We start from the raw sequence: 23388 nt of genomic DNA on the forward strand, positions 1-23388 counted from the left end.
GCGTCGCTACCCTGATTTTCGACAACAAAATCGTCAAAAAATTCATGCCTATCCTGTTACTTTGACTTGGGAAGAGTTTTGAGACACTCGCCATTATAATGAAATTTCGCAAAAAAGAGGAGCGGAAAAAAAGAGCGAAAAAAATTCAGAGTGTGATTTTCCCTTGTTTCCGTGTCGTGTCGTGAGTTTGTTAGTGTTCTAGGCTTGCGTCTCTAGCACGGTCTAGCGTAGGACCAGCACAGTACTGTCGTTGAGCGTGTATTCAACTTTGCATCTCAGAATTGATTATTGCTGACATTTTTGCTACCATATCATAATCCTTCCTAGCGCCACATACATCTACGTCGTGCGTTTGACACCACCTAGCAATCGCTCTGTCCAAGCTTTGAGAGTTTGAGTACAACGGTTGCCGATCACCACCTGCTGTTGGGTACGAACTGGTAAGAATTTGAGGTTTGCTTGACGGATTTGTGACACTGTCCACTTTCTAGTAGTCTGTAGGATCATATTCTTGTGTGTTTCCATTGCTGCTAACCATGGCAGGACCACAAGCCGACGAGATTGACTGGGAGAACATGATGAACAAGGAGTTGTGTGATAAATTTCAGCAAATGATGAGTGGCCAGGCGGGAGATGTGCTAAACAGATTTGAAGAGGTCATGGAGAAGATAGATAGCATGGAGAAGTCGTTCGAGACTGATTTTCATGCCACTACACTTAAGCTAACAATCATGATAAAATGTGGTTTGACAAAAAAAATTGAGTGCTTTGGACTCTGCTTGATTGATTTTTGTCTGTTGTTTACAAGTGCTCCAAAAATCAAATAAATCCTACAACTCCAATACTTCACCTCCTTGCCCCAAACTCTTGAACCAATGATCATGCCATGTGTATAGTAAATTATAGAATTTTCTTACAAAAATAATTTGGCCAAAAAGTATTTTCTAAATTTAGTTTCCAGAAACCCCTAAATTGTGGTTTGCACTACAAGTACTTGATTTGGGGTATGAAAAATCCTTCAAAGAGTATTTTTGACTCCCATTAGGTATAGGACTCCCAAAAACCACAAAAGTATATTTTAAAATTTATTTTGCTATTTTATTCAAGGGCTTTTTCTTTAGGCCAGAAATGGTATTTAATAGGTTAAAATTATTTTAATGCTTCAAAAATATTTGTGAAAATTTAGGGAACCTCAGTAGACATATATTGTCCATATATAAGGGTTTTAACACATGGTCATGTTGAAAATATTGGTCAACCCCCCCCCCCCAAAAAAAACCCTTTCTGGATATTTCAAGCTTTTGAAATATTTACAAAGGAAATATTCTTTAAAAATTCCAATAAAATTCTAGCATGTCACCTATGACATATTGGATGACCTTGCCAAGCCACATGTCTTTAAGAACAATAAAACATCACCAAATTCCCTCAAAACCATTTCTGTCCATTTTGAAGTATGAGCAACTTTACATTGCCAAACATGTCCAAATGTTCTCAAACTTGGTGCACATGCTCCAATGGTCTAATTATGCATCTAGACCAAATGGCACAAGTTGGAGAAAATGATATCTTGATCAAAGTGCCTCAAAACCCTCTCTGTCCAGAATTAACTTTGAACAACTTTACATTGTCAACTTTCTTATTTTGCTCTCAAACTTTGTGGGCATGCTCTAAACCCTAAATGATGAAACTACACTAAGTAATGCATCAAGGAGAATAGTTCTGCATGACTAGATCTTGGAAAACTCATTTCTATTGATTTCTAGGGTTTAGAAAAGTTGCATTGGCAACTTTGCCCAAATAAACTCAATCTTGGTGGAACCTCTTATTATCTCATGCCATTTGACCCTGTAAAGCTTCATGACAAGAGGAGTTCATATTCTTACCCAAACCAGCAACAAACACCTTCTGCCATTTTACCAAAACCCCTGTTTTGACCCCTTCCACTGTTCTCCATGAGTCCAACTTTTTACCACAGCCCCTCCTAGACCTCTTCTACCGCCAGTAATTCTTGTAAGGTCATGGATCAATGATTGAGGGGTGAAAACCCTCACTTTACCCCTTTGGACAGCCACTATTCACCTCTCTCTCCACCTCCCCTCTCATCCAATGGCTTACTAAGGCATCCAATGCCCCCTTTCCTATAGTTTACTACCCCCTAGGGTTGTTGGACACGGCCAGGACGCAAAAGACACGCCCATGCCAGCCAAAGTCGCGCTCTGGAGCGCACTACAGTGCGCCAGGGCACTGTAGCTCGGCCCTCCCAAGGCAACCAGGCGGCATTGGGCAGAGCAAGCGTGTCCGTCGAGGCCGCCTTGATGTCCGCGGCACGCCAAGATGTCGGGGCCCTCCTGAACCTCTGTCCTCTCCCCTCTACAAGCTCGCCCGAGCGCGTCCGTGGATGCTGCCCATGGTGCACCGCAGCCACACCCATATAAGGCCACCCGAGCACCACTCTAGCCTCTCCCCCACGCTAGCTCTTCCCCAGCAACCTCCCGGACAAGCTCTCTCTCCCCCTCATGCTCTCCTTGCCTCTCCATCACCGCATGGTCGCCGTCGGCCTCCACTCGGCTCCGGCAAACCAGGGCCCCCCACCCCTCCTTTGGCCACCAGTAGAACCGCAGATGACCGGAGGAGCTCTCCCCCTCTTTTTCTCCTACTTTGGCGCCCCATGGCATCGCAGCCATCTTCCCCCAAAGCCCCGTCCGCCGGCGTCAAGGCCACCATTGTCTCAGTCCTCCCCAGACTGCGTGAGGCCCATGGATGGGTGCAAATCGGCCCCCCGAGTCCGTCGGTATGCCGGACATCACCGGGGACGGCCGAAGTCGCCGGGAAGAACGTCGGCGCCGTTCGGCCTCGCTCCCTTTGTCTCCCATTGCGCCCACGCGGGAGGTTGGAGATGGATCTACAGGCAGGCCTCGCTTGTCAATGGTCCAGCCTCTAGGCCAGAATGGTAAGTGGAGACGGCTTCGATGGTAACCGCCTCCCCTACATGGAGGCGTATTCCAGTAAAACTGCCTCCGACGTGGCCCTTGCGCGTGTGGGGCCGAGCCGCTGGGCCGGCCCAGTGGCGCCCTGCTGCTAAACCTCGCCCAGTGCATGCTGCCGCCACCCAAATCCGGCCCATTTCGGTAAATCCTTTGTCTTTTTTCTTTTTTAGTGAAATTCAGAAATCCATAAACAATTCAAATTAACTCCAAACTTGATGATTCAAATTTCTACTAGCTCATAAATTCATTCTCTATCACATGGTGTAATTTACACATTTTTCCAGAAAATTTTCTTCACAAATAATTATCAAATGCCATTATTCCATTTCTGTGAAAAACTTTAGAAAATCACAAAGAGGACATTTTTTTATCCAAATGCCATGATTCAAATTCCTATATACTTATATGTTCATAACTTAGTTTTTGAACATTTTTACAAATACATTCAGTGCCCCATGAAATATTGGTCCCTTTCTCCATCTAATGCCAACTTTACAAATTCATAAAAAATCATTTGAACTCCAAATCCACTGAAACCAACTCCTAGGTGCTTCTACAATCATTCCTTGTTCAATGGGTGTCTTTGATCATTATTAAAAATAATATTTCTGTACACTTCTTGCAAATCCACAAATCCTTAATTCCATCATATTGAAATGTTCAGAAATATCCATAGATCAAAGCCCAATGAAACCACTTTGGTCATTCCTCATATGACCAAAGGTATCCTAGAAAAGTCCAACTTGCATTTTTAGAGCACTTTTATTTTTGCCTTGTTGTATTGCTTATTGTGATTGTTTGTGACGTTAGTTGATGAAGTAGACGGAGTACTTGGAGAAGGACCAGAAGACTTGAAGATTCTGATGAACTAGGCAAGCAGCCCTTTGACCATGACACCCCTCTTGTTCATCGGTACCCTTTTCCGATTGCATGATGATGAAATATGACGGTGGTAAACTTGTTGTGAACCACCACATGATGCATACCCCTACTCATGACTTTACCTTGTTAATGATTGCAATGTCAAGAGACTAGTTGATGCATAATGAGGCATGTGTACCATGAACTCTTCATGGTTACATTCTTTCAAAAAAACATTGGGTGCCCCTAATGCCCTTGGGAGATGTTGAACTAAGGTCACCACTTGAGGAAGAAGTGGTGTACCGAAGAGAGCTTTTGGTGTGTGTGTGTGTGTAAAATGATGGATTAGATTTATGTGTGATTACCGTCACAACCAAACATGTGCAACCACTCTAACCCTTTTGGGACGGGGCATTATTGATTACTTAGGCTGATACTAGCATGGTGCCCACATTACTAGTGACGGGGGTGACTTGAGGTCACTCTCGGGACGGGGTCGTGCTTGGATAGGCGGCCATGACTATTTCCACAGGGCACCGGACACGCCGTTGGTCCCTTCGTGTATGCATGATAATGTAAAAAGGGCAGAGTCCCACGATCTTTTGCTTATACACGAGGGCCGTGTATCAACGAGTGGACCCCATGTTGGTGTCGTCTGGGGAAAGGTAATGATCGGGTGCTTCCCCCGAGTACTTGAGGTACTGCGGGGTCGTGGACGACACGAAAGCTTCTCGTATCTTGTGGGTAAAGTGCGCAACCTCTGCAGAGTGTCAAACTATTCGAATAGCCGTGTCCACAGTCATGGACAGTTGGGAGGTGCTACTTAAACTATGTCTAGAAATTTTACAATTTTGATGCATGTGTGTGTGGAAGAGAACTATTTGTGTCAAGGTGGTGACTTGGAAATTTGAATGAAATGGCATTGATCCAAACTCTACTTATGTTGATATCTGTAACCTGTTCTCAAGGTTACCCATGTTCATTTATGCATATCTCACAAGTTGATAGGACAGCTCAACTAGCTTGAAGCTAGGTTGCTTACTTGTTGTACAATTGCATTGGTACTTTGAACCAAATCATGGGTTGCTTGCGAGTACATTCAAAGTACTCATTGGCTTGCCACTGGTTATTTTATTGGCCAGGCTTGAAAGAACATGATGTGAATAAGAGTTCTTTGGTGACGATCGTGCGAGCTAGGATGCTTTCCCAGTCAGAATGCATGTAGGGTTAAGGCAGATGGCATGGGTCCAAGTTCTCAACGAAGATTTCCGCTGTGATGATATACTCAAGACTTGACCATAATGGTCCTACTTGTGTAAGATGGTATGTATGGATGTAAGGCTCTTGTTATTCAGCTTCTGTGTGTTCAGTGAGCATTGATCTCTGGGATCACTGTACAGGTGCATTCGGTGATCACGACTTATGTCCCGGGGTCCCCATAGAGCTGGTATCAGAGCCATCCTGACTGTAGGAAGCCTTAGTTAGCATGGTTGTTAGTTAGGGTAAAACTAATTTCAAAACTATCACTAATTTTCAAAACTATCTATACTTCTCTTCCCTTCTTAGTTTTTTTGAAAAACTAAGATATATTCTCCTTATTGATCTCTTCCCGTTCAAAATTTTAAATGGTCGCTAGAATCCTTAAGCCCCTGATAATAGGATTCCTTGTAATCCCCGTGGATAATCTAGAAGGAACACACCTTACCAAACATTCACCCACATCTTCTAAACACAAGTTTTGCGACACCACGACAAGACAGAAGACACCTTCTCAAGGATTGGGGAAACCAAGACTCAAAAGATGGTGACACCCTTGACACGGCCCCAGGATGATGCAGCCTTGTCTTGCGATGAACCGGGCATAAGATATGCAAGATCGTGATATACATTGCTGATAAAGCAACCCTGTCCTTACCATTGTTGTGTCGGCAACCACCGGTGGATGAGAACCTCGCCATTTGGTCCGCCTCACTATAGTGAGAAGGAAAACGGTTCTCTTCATCCCCCGCTCTCTGTGTCGATGTTGTCATCAATGTGACCAACAGGTTGGACCTCTATTATGCCTTGTTAATGTCATTGCATAAAGGATTGCCTACCTAGTACCCTCGACGCCTTAGAAGCAAAAGGGGTCGTCCTGATTATGAAGACAACATAAGACCAAGTCAATGTCTACTAGGAGGAACAACCTTCACCCTGTCAGCTCATCAGGCGAGAAGTTTATGAAGATTCTTCAGGCTCAACCCAGATTGTTTCATTGAACAACTACAAGAGATGTAGCAACACCTGAGGGAAATCCAGAAGATTGCATGGGACACGGAGCAAAGAACGACTACTGAGTCCGAGAACCCCTAGGGTAGGATGAGTCGTGTACCCCCTATGCGCAGTCGAGTCCGTGTGATGGTTCAAACAGAACCATGATTGTGTGTTGCTTGCTTTTATTTGTTTGTTTTTCTATATAGGTCGCACATTTGTCCTAGGCAACAAGTACGCAACTATATCACCTTCCTTACCTTGTTTCTTTTGTTTGGCCCTTTTTTTGCACCTGTTTGTTTGTGCTTGCACTATAGAACCCCCTTTAGGCATTCCCCTCCTCTGTGCTACTTTTCCCTCTCATCTCTCTCCTCAACTGAAGACCGGCAAGACAAGATACACCAAGGATTCTACTTCGACAACCAACTAGCACTAAAGACTTTTGCTGCAGCCTCCTCGACCAAGTGCAACCCCGTAGAGTTATGTTTACCCCTCCAGATTAGAAACCCATCCCTAGATCCTTCGAGACATCACGAGATACCCCAGCTCTAATCCTTAACCATGTGCTTAACCCACAAATTGCAAGAGAACCAGTTAAGCCTCCGTAACCTTGCTCAACATTGGATTCATTATGGAACTAGTGAACGAAGTGAGCAAGCACATTATCATCCTAACATAGCACAAGAACTGGTGATGCCATAGGGAGACCAAACTGAGGATATAGGAATAGAGGAAAAATGACTTGATGAGTTTATGTCAATGACCTTGAGGATTTTTCCGAGACCCTTTGGTGGAGTATGAGGCTTTCATGTTGGTAGATGAACTTGGTGGGATCATGTTAAAGTAGCATAACTTTAATTGGCCTTGAGTAAATTGGATTTAGTAGGATAATTATGATCACAAGATGAAATTCTCGGAAGTATAAATATTTGACTTAGCCAGGGGATATCGATATAAGATAGTTGATATTACGATAATGACTTGGGGGAAACATGTGGGAATTCCCATTGGACATGAGATTTGGATTAAAATAGGTGATCCTACTGCAGTATAGATGCTAAGTAAGTCTGCATGATTCGGAGTAAATTGGATTTAGACTGATGATCTCAACCATAATACCATGTTTCTCGGTGGATGATAAACTAGGAGATTGGATTAATGGTCGGAGTCGATTTAGGGATGTATATAAGCTTGACCTTGGAGTTTACTTAATCATGATAATGGGAATTAGTGGATTGACTATAGTAAGGATGGTCTTTCCAGGATTTGGGGATTATAGGACATTAGAAGGTTGTATGGAACACCATAGATATTGGATTGTAGAATTGATGGATCATGTAGTGATTGATGGAGTTAATAGGCTGTTGGAGCTAATTCATAGGAAGGGAACAAGATCTTGGAGTGTCATACGACGTGTTTCCTTAGGATAGAGATGCACTATCTTTGACCTTGGAAGAATAGGTTGAGCGGTCGGATTTTCATGTTTAATTCAAGCTTAGCAGCTTGTATGTTCTATCATAGATTCTTGCATAGATATGAGTTTGGGGATAGTTGAAATGTATGATTTTGTTAGACTTTCCCTCGGGGAGTCATCAGGATATGAATAGCACGAGTGATGATTGTAGTTGACCTATGTCGAGTGATTCCATAGGTAATATGATGTGATTTGTTTGGAAAACTAGATACAACGATTGACATCTCAGAAACTGTGCTCAAGGATAAGATGATAAGCGCTCACTCGCACCCTAAAATCCTTGAAACCCTTACGCCCTACCAAGCCATAACATGGTCATATCATGACCACATGCTTTGGCTCTAGATCGAGAAGACCTTGGACAGTGCTCAACCATGACCACCATCAATGCCCCATCCCACTTTATGTACCCCATCAACAAGTCTTCATGGAGTACTTGGACAGATTGGCTGTCATCTATATTTGGTAACCTACTTGACTACCCGAAGACGGAAGAAGGACCGTTCAGCTGGTTAGGGAACATCTGAAGACCGCCATGTCAAAGAGGAATAAATATACCAACCACCACCCGCAAGAAGTGAACTTCCTCGTCGAAGACCGTACGTATCTGCAAACCACTCCTCTCGAAGGAACTGAGCATTTCCATGTCAAAAGGAAGCTCACACCAAGATTTAGCGGCCCCCTTCAAGATCACTACAAGACGAAGAGAAGACGGTTACAAGCTGGAGTTACCACCTGAGTTACCCACTGTGCACAATGTTTTCCACACGACACAACACCAGAAGTGTTTCCAACTTCCTAACTAGCCCGATCACTAACAAGGACATCAATCACCAAGCCATCGACCCCCAGCCCAACCTGACCTGTGCAAGAAACCCCTTAGCACCCTGGATCAAGCAGAACATCATACACGAAGCCACACCATCAAGTACTTCAAGGTTCAATGGAGCACCACTCGGAAGCAGAAGCAGTATGAGGACGTGAAGACTACCCCAGATCCAAGTTTATGTACTCCTTTCCGCGCCTAGTTTGGGAATCTTGGGGACGAGATTCTTGTAAGGGGGTAGGTCTGTCACACCCTGATTTTCATGCCACTACACTTAAGCTAAAAATCATGATAAAATGTGGTTTGACAAAAAAAATTGAGTGCTTTGGACTCTGCTTGATTGATTTTTGACTGTTGTTTGCAAGTACTCCAAAAATCAAATAAATCCTTCAACTCCTATACTTCACCTCCTTCCTCCAAACTCTTGAACCAATGATAATGCCATGTGTATAGTACACTATAGAATTTTCTTACAAAAATAATTTGGCCAAAAAGTATTTTCTAAATTTAGTTTTCCAGAAACCCGTAAATTGAGGTTTGCACTACAAGTACTTGATTTGGGGGTATGAACAATCTTTCAAAGAGTATTTTGACTCCAATTAGGTATAGGACTCCCAAAAACCACAAAAGTATAATTTTAAAAGTTATTTTGCTATTTTATTCAAGGGCTTTTTCTTTAGGCCAGAAATGGTCTTTAATAGTTAAAATTATTTTCATGCTTTAAAAATATTTGTGAAAATTTAGGGAAACTCAATGGACATATATTGACCATATATAAGGGTTTTAAAACATGGTCATGTTCAAAATATTGGTCAAACCCCCCCCCCCAAAACCCTTTCTGGATATTTCAAGCTTTTGAAATATTTACAAAGGAAATATTCTTTAAAAATTCCAATAAAATTCTAGCATGTCACATATGACATATTGGATGATCTTACCAAGCCTCATGTCTTGGAGAACAAGATAACATCACCAAATCTCCTCAAAACCATTTATGTCCATTTTGAAGTTTGAGCAACTTTATATTGCCAAACATGTCCAAATGTTCTCAAACTTGGTGCACGTGCTCCAATGGTCTAATTATGCATCTAGACGAAATGGCACAAGTTCGAGAAAATGATATCTTGATCAAAGTGCCTCAAAACCCTCTCTGTCCAGAATCAACTTTGAACAACTTTACATTGTCAACTTTCTTCTTTTGGTCTCAAATTTTGTGGGCATGCTCTAAACCCTAAGTTATGACACTACACCAAGTGGTGCATCAAGGAGAATAGTTTTGCATGACTAGATCTTGGAAAACTCATTTTTGTTGATTTCTAGGGTTTACAAAAGTTGAATTGGCAACTTTGCCCAAATGAACTCAATCTTGGTGGAACCTCTTATTATCTCATGCCATTTGACCCTATCAAGCCTCATGACAAGAGGAGTTCATCTTCTTGCCCAAACCAGCAACAAACACCTTCTGCCATTTTACCAAAACCCCTGTTTTGACCCCTTCCACTGTTCTCCATGAGTCCAACTTTTTACCACAGCCCCTCCTAGACCTCTTCTACCTCCAGTAATTCTTGTAAGGTCATGGATCAATGATTGAGGGGTGAAAACCGTCACTTTACCCCTCTGGACAGCCACTATTCACCTCTCTCTCCACCTCCCCTCTCATCCAATGGCTTACTAAGGCATCCAATGCCCCCTTTCCTATAGTTTACTACACCCTAGGGTTGTTGGACATGGCCAGGACGCAAAAGACACGCCCATGCCAGCCAAAGTCGCGCTCTGGTGTGCGCTACAGTGCGCCAGGGCATTGTAGCTCGGCCCTCCCAAGGCAACCAGAGGACATTGGGCAGAGCAAGCATGTCTGTCGAGGCTGCCTCGACTTCCACAGCACGCCAAGATATCAGGCCCCTCCTGAACCTCTCCCCTCTACAAGCTCGCCCGAGCACGTCCGTGGACGCTGCCCACAGTACACCACAGCCACACCCATATAAGGCCACCCGAGCACCACTTTGGCCTCTCCCCCGCTCTAGCTTTCCCCCAGCAACCTCCCGGACAAGCTCTCTCTCCCCCTCGTGCTCTCCTCGCCTCTCCATCGTTGCATGGTCGCCGTCAGCCTCCACTCGGCTTCGGCAAACCAGGGCCTCCCCGCCCCTCCTTTGGCCACCTGTAGAACCGCAGATGATCGAGGAGCTCTCCCCTCTTTTTCTCCTGCTTTGGCGCCCTATGGCGCCGCAGCCATCTTCCCCTAAAGCCCCGTCCGCCCGCGTCAAGGCCACCATTGTCTCGGTCCTCCCCAGCCCGCATGAGGCCCATGGATGGGTGTGACTCAGCCTCCCAAGTCCGTTGGTATGCCGGACGTCGCCGTGGACAGCCGGAGTCACTAGGGAAAACGCCGGTGTTGTTTGGCCTCGCTCCCTCTGTCTCCCGTTGCACCCGCGCAGGAGGTTGGAGATGGACCTGCAGGCGGACCCCGCTGGTCAGTGGCCCAGCCTCTAGGCCAGGCTGGCAAGTGGAGACGGCTTCGGTGGTAACCGCCTCCCCTGCGCGGAGGCGTATTCCAGTAAAACCGCCTCCGATGTGGCCCTTGCGCGCACGTGGCCAAGCCGCTGGGCCGGCCCAGTGGCGCCCTGCTTCTAAACCTCACCCAGTGCACGCTACCGCCGCCCAGATCCGGCCCATTTCGGTAAATCCTTTGTCTGTTTTTCTTTTTTAGTGAACTTCAGAAATCCATAAACAATTCAAATTAACTCCAAACTTGATGGTTCAAATTTCTACTAGCTCATAAATTCATTCTCTATCACATGGTGTAATTTGCACATTTTTCAGAAACTTTTTCTTCACAAATAATTATCAAATGCCATTATTCCATTTCTGTGAAAAACTTTAGAAAATCATAGAGAGGACATTTTTGATCCAAATGCCATGATTCAAATTCCTAGATACTTATATGTTCATAACTTAGTTTTTGAACATTTTTACCAATACTTTCAATGCCCCATGAAATATTGGTCCCTTTCTCCATCTAATGCCAACTTTACAAATTCATAAAAAAAATCATTTGAACTCCAAATCCAGTGAAACCAACTCCTAGGTGCTTCTAAAATAATTCCTTGTTAAATGGGTGTCTTTGATCATTTTTCAAAATAATATTTCTGTACACTTCTTGCAAATCCACAAATCCCTTAATTCCATCATATTGAAATCTTCAGAAATATCCATAGATCAGATTCCAATGAAACCACTTTGGTCATTCCTCATATGACCAAAGGTATCCTAGAAAAGTCGAACTTGCATTTTTAGAGCACTTTTATTTTTGCCTTGTTGTATTGCTTATTGTGATTGTTTTTGACGTTAGTTGACGAAGTAGACGGAGTACTTGGAGAAGGACCAGAAGACTTGAATATTCTGATGAACCAGACAAGCAGCCCTTTGACCATGACACCCCTCTTGTTCATTGGTACCCTTTTCCGATTGCATGATGATGAAATATGACGGTGGTAAACTTGTTGTGAACCACCACATGATGCATACCCCTACTCATGACTATACCTTGTTAGTGAATGCAATGTCAAGAGACTAGTTGATGCATAATGAGGCATGTGTACCATGAACTCTTTGTGGTTACATTCTTTCGAAAACCCCATCGGGTACCCCTAATGCCCTTGGCAGATGTTGAACTAAGGTCACCACTTGAGGAAGAAGTGGTGTACAGAAGAGAGCTTTTGGTGTGTGTGTGTAAAATGATGGATTAGATTTATGTGTGATTACCGTCCCAACCGAACATGTGCAACCACTCTATCCTTTATGGGATGGGGCATTATTGATTACTTAGGCTGATACTAGCATGGTGCCCACATTACTAGTGACGGGGGTGACTTGAGGTCACTCTCGGGACGGGGTCGTGCTTGGATAGGCGGCCATGACTGTTTTCACAGGGCACCGGACACACTGTTGGTCCCTTCGTGTATGCGTGATAATGTAAAAAGGGCAGAGTCCCACGATCTTTTGCTTATACACGAGGGACGTGTATCAATGAGTGGACCCCATGTTAGTGTCGTCTGGGGAAAGGTAATGATCGGGTGCTTCCCCCGAGTACTTGAGGTACTGCGGGATCGTGGATGACACGAAAGCTTCTCAGATCTTGTGGGTAAAGTGCGAAACCTCTGCAGAGTGTCAAACTATTCGAATAGCCGTGTCCACGGTCATGGATAGTTGGGAGGTGCTACTTAAACTATGTCCAGAAATTTTACAATCTCGGTGCATGTGTGTGTGTGGATTGTGTCAAGGTGGTGACTTGACAAGTTAAATGAAATGGCATTGATCCAAACTCTATTTATGTTGATATCTGTAACATGTTCTCAAGGTTACCCATGTTCATTTATGCATATCTCACAAGTTGATAGGACATCTCAACTAGCTTGAAGCTAGGTTGCTTACTTGTTCTACAATTGCATTGGTACTTTGAACCAAATCATGGGTTGCTTGTGAGTACATTCAAAGTACTCATTGGCTTGCCACTGGTTAATTTATTGGCCTGGCATGAAAGAACATGATGTGAAGAAGAGTTCTTTGGTGACGATCGTGCGAGCTAGGATGCTTTCCCAGTCAGAATGCCTGTAGGGTTAAGGCAGATGGCATGGGTCCAAGTTGTCAATGAAGATTTCGGTTGCGATGATATACTCAAGACTTGACCATAATGGTCCTACTTGTGTAAGATGGTATGTATGGATGTAAGACTCTTGTTATTCAGCTTCTATGTGTTCAGTGAGCATTGATCTCTGGGATCACTGTACACGTGCATTCGGTGATCATGACTTATGGGTCGGGGTCCCCACACAGACAAAGTTGGATAACAAGTTTAATGAATTTCTCACGCGTCTTCCCCAACCACCCACCTCTGCGATGACAACAACAATGCCCCCTTCCGAATTAGTTAGGACGAATGAAGCGTGTTCCTATTGAGGATGGCCAAACTTCTGGTGTTGTTGTACCTACTATTGATGCTTCTTTGGCTCCTGCTACTGCTCCTGCTGGCTGAGGAAGATGAAGATTATGCGGGCGTTTACGAGGATGAGTTTGATCAAAATCAGAACTACGTGCAACCACCAGCACCAGGTCATCCACATGGATATACTCGCAATGGTAGGGCTGCACCACCAGCTCAAGTACGAGATTATGACCATGTTCCTAAACTGAAATTGAATATTCCACCATTTGAGGGTCGATACATTCCTGATGTCTATCTTACTTGGGAGTTAGAAATTGAACAACATTTCACGTGCTTACAATATCCTGAGGATAGACGTGTTGTTGCTGTTGTTTGTGAATTCACTAGGTTTGCTTATGTTTGGTGGTCTGAATATTGTAGATCATATCCTATTCCACCTACTTGGGCTGCTTTGAAACTGATATGCGTACTCGTTGGGTTCCACCATATTATCAACATGAATTGCTTCAAAAATTGCAGCGTTTAAGACAAGGAAAACATTCTGTAGGGGAATATTATTAGGAATTGCAAACTGGTATGATTAGATGTGGTATTGTTGAAGATAAGGAAGCTATGCTTGCAAGTTTTATGGGTGAATTAAATAAAGAGATTCGGACCATTTTAGAGTAAGGAATATAATAATATCACTCGTTTATTCCATCTTGCTTGTAAAGCTAAACGTGAAGTGCAGGATCGACACGCATTGGCGCGAACTAACTTTTCTGCAGGTCGAACTTCATCATGGACACCGTGCATCCTCTGCTTCCACTGCACCAGCACCTCCATCAGCTGCTACCTCCAGCCATGATACAAGAAAGCTGGCACAACCACCACTATCTGCCAAGAGCACACCTGTCGGGCCTACACAGAGCTCTTCTTGTTCCATGGCATCAACAGGGCACACAAGTGATATTATTTGTCATCGTTGTAAGGGAAGAGGTCATTATGCGAGAGAAGACAAATCTCAGCGTGTGATGATTGCTATTGAGGATGGTGGGTATGAGTCCGCTAGTGATTATGATGAGGAGACTTTGGCTCTTATTACAAGTGAAGATCACGGTGGAGATGATTCTGAACGTGAGATGCAATACATGGCTGCTGAAGATGCTGACAGGTATGAAAGTTTAGTTGCTCAACGTGTTTTGAGTGTGCAGGTCACACAAGCTGAGAAAAATCAGAGGCATAATTTGTTCCATACAAAGGGAGTTGTGAAGGAACGTTCTGTTCACTTCATCATAGATGGAGGGAGCTGCAACAACTTGGCTAGCATGGATATGGTGGAGAAGCTATCTCTCACCACAAGACCACATCCACATCCTTACTACATCCAATGGTTCAACAACAGCGGCAAGGTTAAGGTAACACATATTGTTCGTGTGCATTTTAGGATCTCTACATATGTTGATTGTGATGTGGTACCCATGTAAGCTTGTTCCTTATTACTTGGTAGACCATGGCAATTTGATAAAAATTCTATACACCATGGTAGAAACAATCAGTATACTCTTGTTCATAAGGAAAAACATATTACTTTGCTTCCTATGACTCCTGATTCCATTTGGAAAGATGATATTAATAGAGCTAATAAAGCAAAACAGGAGAAAACTAAGAGTGAAAAACAAACTATGGCAAAAGAATTTGAGCAACAAATGAAGCCTAATAATAAACCATCTAGTGTTGCTTATGAAATTAAATTGAAAAGTGCAGGTTTACTTGCCACCAAATCTGATATTGATGAGCTAGATTTCAGCAAATCTGTTTGCTATGCTTTTGTGTGCAAAGAGGCATTATTTTCATTCGAGGACATGCCTTCCTCTTTACCTCCTGCTGTCACTAACATTTTGCAGGAGTTCACTGACGTCTTTCCACAAGACGTGCTACTGGGATTACCACCTATTCGAGGGATTGAGCATCAGACTGACTTAATTCCTGGTGCATCGCTACCCAACCGTGCACCATATTGTACCAATCCAGAGGAGACAAACGAGATTATGCGTCAGGTACAGGAGCTGCTTGACAAAGGTTATATACGTGAATCCCTTAGTCCTTGTGTTGTTCCTATTATTCTAGTGCCGAAAAAGGATGGTACGTCACGTACATGTGTTGATTGTAGAGGCATTAATCATATTACTATTCATTATCGTCATCCTATTCCTAGGCTAGATGATATGCTTGATGAATTGAGTGGCTCTACAATATTCTTCAAAGGTGATTTGCGTAGTGGATACCATCAAATTTGTATGAAATTGGGAGAAGAATGGAAAACAACATTTAAAACTAAGTTTGGTTTATATGAGTGGTTAGTCATGCCTTTTGGGTTAACTAACGCACCTAGTACTTTCATGAGATTAATGAACGAAGTTTTACGTGCTTTCATTGGATGATTTGCGGTAGTCTATTTTGATGACATACTGATTTATAGCAAATCTTTGGAAGAACATTTGTAACATCTACGTGATGCACGTTTGTTTGGTAACCTTGGGAAGTGCACTTTTTGCACCGACCGAGTATCTTTTCTTGGCTATGTTGTTACTCCACAGGGAATTGAAGTTGATAAAGCTAGGATTGAAGCTATTGAGAGTTGGCCGTAGCTCAAAACGGTCACACAAGTGAGGAGTTTTCTTGGCCTCGCTAGTTTCTATACGCGTTTTGTGAGAGATTTTAGCACCATTGCTGCACCTCTCAATGAGCTTACAAAGAAGGACGTGCCTTTTGTTTGGGATACAGCACAAGAAGAAGCCTTCACGGTGTTGAAACATAAGTTGACACATGCTCCTTTACTCCAACTTCCTGATTTTAATAAGACTTTTGAGATTGAATGTGATGCTAGTGGAATTGGATTAGGAAGTGTGTTATTACAAGATGGCAAACTTGTTGCATACTTTTCTGAAAAACTGAGTGGGCCTAGTCAGAATTATTCTACTTATGATAAGGAATTATATGCTCTTGTCCGGACTTTGGAAACATGGCAACATTATTTATGGCCCAAAGAATTTGTTATACATTCTGATCATGAATCTTTGAAACATAATAAAATTCAAGCAAAACTAAACCGTAGACATGCTAAATGGGTTGAATTCATTGAGACTTTCCCTTATGTCATTAAACACAAGAAGGGCAAAGAAAATGTTATTGTTGATGCGTTGTATCGTCGTTATACTATACTTTCACAACTTGACCTTAAAATATTTGGTTTGCAGACCATTAAATATCAATATGTACATGATGATGAATTTAAAGATGTATTGCAGAATTGTAAAGAAGGCAGAACATAGAACAAGTTTGTCGTTAACGATGGATTTGTGTTTCATGCTAACAAGCTATGCATTCCGGCTAGTTTTGTTCGTATTTTGTTGTTGCAGGAGGCGCATGAAGGAGGATTAATGGGATATTTTGGCGTGAAGAAGACAGAGGATGTACTTGCTACACATTTCTTTTGGCCAAAGATGAGACGGGATGTTGAGCGCTTTGTTGCTCGCTGCACTACATGTCAAAAAGCTAAGTCATGACTCAATTCTCATGGTTTGTATTTGCCTTTGCCTATAGCTAGTGTTCCATGGGAGGATATATCTATGGACTTTTTTTACGTTTACCTCGAACAAAGAAGGGGAGGGATAGTATATTTGTTGTCGTGGATAGATTTTTGAAAATGGCACATTGTATACCATGTCATAAAAGCAATGATGCTGCTAATGTTGCTGATTTCTTCTTTCGTGAAATTATTCGCTTGCATGCAATAGTTTCAGACCGTGATACTAAATTTGTTAGCCACTTTTGGAGATGTTTATGGGCTAAGTTGGGGACTAAACTGCTTTTTAGTACTACTTGTCACCCCCAAACTGATGGACAAACTGAAGTAGTTAATAGAACATTGTCTACTATGCTTAGGGATGTTTTGAAGAATAATAAGAAAATATGGGAAGAATGCTTGCCTTGTATTGAATTTGCTTATAATCGTTCATTTCATTCTACTACCAAGATGTGCCCTTTTGAAATTGTGTATGGTTTCCTACCAAGATGTGCACCTATTGATTCGTTGCCTCTTCCATCTTCGGAGAAGGTTAATTTTGATGCTAAACAATATGCTGAATTGATCTTAAAAATGCATGAGTTAACTAAGGAAAACATTGAGTGTATGAATGCTAAATATAAACTTGATGGAGATAAGGGTAGAAAACATGTTGTGTTTGGACCTGGAGATCTTGTTTGGTTACATTTGCGTAAGGATAGGTTTCCTGATTTGCACAAATCAAAGGTAATGCCACGTGTTGATGGTCCTTTTAAGGTGTTAGAGAAAATAAATGATAATGCAAATAACTTGAGCTGCCTGGAGATTTTGGGGTTAGTCCCACTTTTAACATTGCAGATTTGAAGCCTTATTTGGGTGAGGAGGGTGTAATTCCGTCAAGGACGACTTCATTTCAAGAAGGGAAGGATGATGAGGACATCAATACCATTGTTACACCAACACCCCTGCTGCTATACATACTGGACCAATTACTAGAGCTCGTGCACACCAATTAAATTACCAGGTACTTCCGTTTCTTGGTAATGATTCTAATGTTCATGAGAATAGGATGTTGCCTAAATTAGATACATTTGTTTTGCTTACAAATGAAGGGTCTAGCTTGGAGAAGCATGAACATTGGAGCAAGAACTAGCATGGAGATGATGGCATGCGCAAGGGGAACAAGAACGGAGTTTCAAGTGATGATTTCAGGACTATTAAGCCACCGTAATGAGTGCATGAAGGCTTGGACGGAATATACAAGATGCCACTTCATAAATTTCGTCCAGAGGCTATTATAGGTGTTGCGTCACCTTATTGTTGGGTCAGGCCCATGTAATTTCGAAATACATAAGTATAGGCTGTTTTGAGAATCCGTATGTGTGGGAAACAAGAGATAGGGTTAGTTTCGGACCCCTCTTCCAAGGGTCACGAAATTCACCCCATCTTCCTCCATATATACAACCCTTAGGGCATCGTTTAGACTTTGGGTTTTGTTTAGATTAGAGTTCGCCATAGCTGCAACTTCGCATACTTTGTTTGTGTTCAACGACCAGACAAAGACGTCACAGAACCCCACTTAATCAATAAAGCTTTCCTCTTAAATTCGCAATATACAGATTGCAACCTCAGTTTCTTGCTTGTTCTTCATTTGCCTGTAGGAAACAGACCCTCGTGGTCAGGTTGATCGGGCTTCAGCGTGGTCAATAACCTCTCGGAGTTGGTTTAGCGATTGCTAAGGCGTGACGTCTTTGCACATTCGTAGTCGGATCGTCAAAGTCTACTCCATCAAAAACGATAGTCACCATCTCATCGAAAGACGGGACACCTTGGCTCTATCAGTAGCGTCGCGGCCCGTGGTCCACTTTGTCGTCCCCACGCGTTGAGCTCCCGTGATATGCGCCTCACCATCTGTTGGGGAACGTAGTAATTTCAAAAAAAAAAACTACGCGCACGCAAGATCATGGTGATGCATAGCAACGAGAGGGGAGAGTAATGTCCACGTACCCTTGTAGACCGTAAGAGGAAGCGTTACGACAACGCGGTTGATGTAGTCGTACGTCTTCACGATCCGACCGATCCAAGTACCGAACGTACGGCACCTCCGAGTTCAGCACACGTTCAGCTCGATGACGATCCCCGGACTCCGATCCAGCAAAGTGTAGGGGATGAGTTCCGTCAGCACGAGGGCGTGGTGACGATGATGATGTTCTACCGGCGCAGGGCTTCGCCTAAACTCCGCGACGATATGACCAAGGTGGAATATGGTGGAGGGGGGCACTGCACACGGCTAAGGAACGATCACGTAGATCAACTTGTGTGTCCTAGGGTGCCCCCCTGTCCCCGTATATAAAGGAAGGAGGGGGGAGGTGCGACCGGCCCCCTAGGGGTGCGCCTGGAGGAGTCCTACTCCCATCAGGAGTAGGACTCCCCCCTCTTGCCTTGGTGGAGAAGGAAAGGGGGGAGGGGAAAGAGGAAAGGGGGGCGCCGCCCCCCCCCTCCTTGTCCTATTCAGACTAGGGGGGAGGGGGCGCGCGGCCTGCCTTGGCCAGCCCTCCTCTTCTCCCTCATGGCCCACTAAGGCCCATTAACCCCCGGGAGGGTTCCGGTAACCCCCCGGTGTTCTGGTAAAATCCCGATTTCACCCGGAACCATTCCGATATCCAAATATAGGCTTCCAATATATCAATCTTTATGTCTCGACCATTTCGAGACTCCTCATCATGTCTGAGATCACATCCGGGACTCCGAACAACCTTCGGTACATCAAAACTTATAAACTCATAATAAAACTGTCATCGTAACGTTAAGCGTGCGGACCCTACGGGTTCGAGAACTATGTAGACATGACCTAGAACTATTCTCAATCAAACCAATAGCGGAACCTGGATGCTCATATTGGCTCCTACATATTCTGCGAAGATCTTTATCGGTCAAACCTCATAACAACATACGTTGTTCCCTTTGTCATCGGTATGTTACTTGCCCGAGATTCGATTGTCGGTATCCAATACCTAGTTCAATATCGTTACTGGCAAGTCTCTTTACTCGTTACGTAATGCATCATTCCGTAACTAACTCATTAGCTACATTGCTTGCAAGGCTTATAGTGATGTGCATTACCGAGAGGGCCCAGAGATACCTCTCCGACAATCGGAGTGACAAAATCTAATCTCAAAATACCCCAACCCAACATGTACCTTTGAAGACACCTGTAGTACTCCTTTATAATCACCCAGTTACGTTGTGACGTTTGGTAGCACCCAAAGTGTTCCTCCGGTAAACGGGAGTTGCATAATCTCATAGTTACAGGAACATGTATAAGTCATGAAGAAAGCAATAGCAATATACTAAACGATCAAGTGCTAGGCTAACGGAATGGGTCATGTCAATCACGTCATTCTCCTAATGATGTGATCCCATTAATCAAATGACAACACATGTCTATGGTTAGGAAACATAACCATCTTTGATTAATGAGCTAGTCAAGTAGAGGCATACTAATGACTATATGTTTGTCTATGTATTCACACATGTATCATGTTTCCGGTTAATACAATTCTAGCATGAATAATAAACATTTATCATGATATGAGGAAATAATAATAACTTTATTATTGCCTCTAGGACATATTTCCTTCACCATCTTCCTCGGTGCGGGAACGCCACCATCCATGCTGGTCTTCGTCACACTGTCGGGTTCCTAGCCTACTTCGAGCATCGACGCCGTGCCACTAACCTAGTCGCCGCCGCCGTCCGGCTACCCCGTCGCTACCTCCGTAGCCGCCGCCGCCTGCCCCACCCCTTTGTTTTCGTCCAAGCACCAGCCCATCACCAGCACGCCACTATTTAGCCCGGCCACTTCGTCTACTCCGACAACCGTTGGTGACATTGGACTCGCACCGATAGACGCCGCAACCATCATCGAGTCTACTTCTCTTCTGGCCCATCCAACTCTTGAACATGGCGTACAACTCGTGCAGGTCACTCGTCTATGCATGCCATGTGCTGGCAACACCGATGTGTGCCTTTGTCCACGACGTGTCCCTGGGCCTGGCAAGCCTGGTGTGGCGCTTTGTCAACTTCGTTTCATCCGTCTATGCATGCCTGGTGCTGGCAACACCGACGTGTGCCTTCGTCTACGACGTGTCCCCGGGTTTGGCAAACCCAGCGCGATGCCTCGTCAACACCGTCCTCTACCCGGTGCACACTACTTCGACACCACTGCGCCCATGACTAACTCGGCGCCTCCTTGCGCCTGCAGATCCACGACGTCATCCTCAACAACGGCAACCCCGACTCGACATCAACCACGGCGTTCTTCGCACGGCTACACCATCCTTCGCTCTCGGCTACTTCGACAAATGTCACAAAGGGCTACTGCCTTGCTTGAGCAACCTCGTCGGTTTCAACTCCAACCACGACTTCCATATATATGAGCTCTTTTACGGTGATTGGGGAGTTACAATATGTAATTTTATGTAACTCTCCCAGTGATTATTTCCCATCGTTGATTTAACAGGTTAACTAAAAGTATTTAAGTTTAATCGAGAAGGGTATTCTCCCGGTATGGTCATGCCTGATTTTTTTCTTTTAGAAACTTTGTGAATTCGTTCGGTCAAGCCCTTGCATCTCGGTTAATCCATCTAGCGAGAGGGAGGCGCCTGAAGGCGACGACGCCGGCGCCAGCGCAAGTACCTTGGCGACGACGCCGGCGCGAGGTCGTGTCGGCGAAATCCCGGCTGGGCTTGGTCGTACTTCGTAGTGGTCGCTCCCTGACGCCCCCGTGGACGCCAGGGCGAGGTCCTGGGAGATGCCGGCGCCGCGCATGGACCTGGGCGACGACACCGGCGCGAGGTCCTGGAGGCAAACCCCTGGCTGGGTTTGGTCGTAGTGGTTGACCAATGGAGCAAGGTACCTCGCCCCCTGCCTCATCTCTTCCTTACCTCCCTCCCTGCAGGTGGCTAGCCGGCGACTAAACATTCAATTATTTCTGTTCTAGTGGGCACCATTGAGATCTAGGGTCTCTGAAATTTTTTGATCATGATGATTACTGTCAGCTCATGTCCAAATGAGGCACATCGTCCAGGAATAGGACAACACCAAAAATTTATTGGATTCAGACTTGTAGTGTAATCTCTGATTGAGGATGGTCCTTCCGTTGTTGAACAATTATAAACTATGTAGTGTGATCTTCTTCCCACGTAGTGTAATCTCTGAGCCTCTGAATAATGTTGGTTGATGATAAGATGGTAATCTACATTGAACAATGATGCTAGTCTGAAGGATAAAATTCTGTTAAATAGACAATTACTCAAACATGCCCTTTTCCAAGTGTGGCTATTTATTTTGTGAGGTACTCAAGTTACAATGTTCAATTTCCCAGCTTACAACAAATTCTGCTAGTGATTACGGTTTACTTACCATGAAGTCTGACCAGTGCATCTATATCCTTCATATCATAAATTTTCTACAAATTTTAGTGATCAAAGATAATAAGACTGGGCCATGAAAGTGGCTAGAGAGCAAATGAAATCTTGTCAGGATGTCCTTTAATAGAGTTGGACTTCAGTACGAATGTCCTGCTATGAGGGAATGTAGATCTATCTTTCGTTCAAAATATCTACTCCTATTCATTTTTATTGAGTGGAACTTAATAAAGTTGGACTTCAGGGATTTATAAGGTTGCAAGTGTCTTTTTATTCTAGCAAAGTTGCTACCTCATTTATTTAGGAAAAATGTTACTAATACTTTTGACCAAAAGAAGTAGGACTAATGTTTGCTCACATGGTCTCCTATGAACAGTGATTGTGGATGTCCACGATGGAAGTTGCGGTTCAGGGACTTGTTTCAACGGCGGCATTTTGAGGTCATGTACATATGAAGATAGGAAATACTGTTGGTGAGGTGGAGCTGATCTGAATTGGATGTGTTTGGGATCATACCAGGTTGCCCTGCTGCTATCTCTGCACAGACGGACGAGCAAGACCGCAATTTCTTGTTCTTGCAGCACATGCATTCTTGTTGGATCATTTCTTCTGACTATAGTGAATGCCTAATCTTATGGTTATATGAGCGGCATTGTTTTGATGAACTAGGCCATGTGGTGTTCCACCCCTGTAGCTTGATTGCATTCTTCAAACGTGGCAAAGTAATGAGTTGCATTTTTATTTGTGGGTTTATTTGTGTGCGTTGGGGGTTGTATTTTTTGCCTTGCGATTTACAGAAATTTAGACGGGCGCATGGCCTTGTTAGAGCATCTCCAGCCGTTGTGCCCCCTAGGAGGCGTTTTTTCGACCTCCTGGGAGGCCCCGGCGCTAACTTTGTGTTTGGGTGCAAAAAAAATTCCAGCCGTTGTGCCCCCTATGTTGTGTTTTATTTTGTCTTTTTCGCTTTGTCATTACAACAAACATGTTGTGGGCACTGCCGGGCCACGCGAGCTCGAGCTCGTCGGCGATGACCCCAGCCGACCGGGCGACTCCCTCGGCCGCGTCTTCC

General features: G+C 44.0%; 1 long non-coding RNA gene across 1 annotated transcript; it reads left to right on the plus strand.

Moving 5' to 3' along the window:
- The first annotated feature begins 21404 nt into the window (after positions 1-21404).
- On the plus strand, positions 21405-23062 carry LOC123065368 (uncharacterized). The gene is made up of 2 exons (XR_006430996.1): positions 21405-21804; positions 22696-23062. It is a non-coding gene; the product is annotated as an uncharacterized lncRNA (long non-coding RNA).
- Positions 23063-23388: the final 326 nt, after the last annotated feature.

This window comes from Triticum aestivum, chromosome 3B, assembly GCF_018294505.1.
Source record: "Triticum aestivum cultivar Chinese Spring chromosome 3B, IWGSC CS RefSeq v2.1, whole genome shotgun sequence".
In the NCBI taxonomy this organism is placed as follows: domain Eukaryota; kingdom Viridiplantae; phylum Streptophyta; class Magnoliopsida; order Poales; family Poaceae; genus Triticum; species Triticum aestivum.